This window comes from Balaenoptera borealis (genome assembly GCF_965194805.1).
Source record: "Balaenoptera borealis genome assembly, chromosome: 13".
Taxonomy (NCBI): Eukaryota; Metazoa; Chordata; class Mammalia; order Artiodactyla; family Balaenopteridae; genus Balaenoptera; species Balaenoptera borealis.
In genome coordinates, this window is record NC_138870.1 from 75,023,509 (window position 1) to 75,024,692 (window position 1,184).

At 37.0% G+C, this 1,184-nt stretch overlaps 1 pseudogene across 1 annotated transcript in view; it reads left to right on the plus strand.

Annotated features, from left to right (window-relative positions):
• LOC309608726 (small ribosomal subunit protein uS2 pseudogene) overlaps positions 1-1,184 on the plus strand; it is a 31,906-nt pseudogene that overhangs the window by 4,685 nt on the left and 26,037 nt on the right. The window lies entirely within an intron of this gene.

Genomic DNA, 1,184 nt, shown 5'->3' on the forward strand with positions numbered 1-1,184 from the left:
ATATTTTTCCCTTTTAAAATGAGACAAAGGTGTTTGTTGTTGTTGTTTCTCCTGTCAGCTTATGCTTAAATAATGATTGTACGGTCATAGCGTCATCCTTGTGTAGGAAGGGCAATGCATTTATAATCACACCGAGGAGTGCATAAGTCTCTCATGGCTATCAAGTCTCAAATGCTCTGACCCTGACACTGCATTTTGTTCATTTTTTAAAAAACATCAATTAAAACCAAAAGGTTATTTAAACATAGGTTGATTTCATAATAGAACTTCTAATCTTAAACAATATTTGTGTTTTTCCTGGGGAATTGTGGTAAAAACATGCTTTGCATATACTCAGAACTCTTTTATAAAAGGATCCCAAACACACAAGGCCAGAGGACCTTAAACGTGAGTGCTCAGGGGCACAAGTGTAGGAGGGAAATTTAGGGAAACATGAGGCTTTACAAAGGATAGACTTCCCAAAATTTTATTTAAAGTTTTTGGGTAGAAAATTCTTCATAGAATATTTAGAAAAATATTGAAAGATATCTAATTCTGTTTATACATTCAAATAGTAGATTGAGTGACTATGTTAGTTTACTAGGCTGCTACAATGAACTACCACAGACTGGGTAGCTTACACAACAGAAATGTATTTTGTCACAGTTCTGGAGGCTAAAAGTCCACGATCACAGCTGTCAGTGGCATTGGTTTCTTCTGAAGCCTCTCTTTAACTTGCAGATTGTAACCCTCTTGCTGTGTCCTCACATGGTTGTCCCTCTGTGCATTTGTCCCTGGGTATCTCTGTGTGTTCAAATCTCTTTTTGTTATAAGGACAGCAGTCAGATTAGATTAGGGTCCACCCTATAGGCCTCATTTTAAGTTAATCACCTCTTTACAGGCCCTCTTTCCAAATACAGTTACATTCTAGGTACTGGGGGTTAGGGCTTCAACATATAAATTTTGAAGGGACACAATTCAGCTCATAACAGTGACCTTTAGCTGCAAAGAGCTGAGAGTTCTTCCAGATCTAGAATGTCATGCATTTTCTTCAAAATTTTCACTGCATATAAACTGACCACAATTTAATTTGCTAATATAATGCTTTTATTTATTTATTTATTAAAAGTGACATTCCTGCTTTTCTGCGTTACCCAGAGAGGGGTCCATAAGGCATTGTTCTGGGTTCCCCTCAGAGGTTAAAG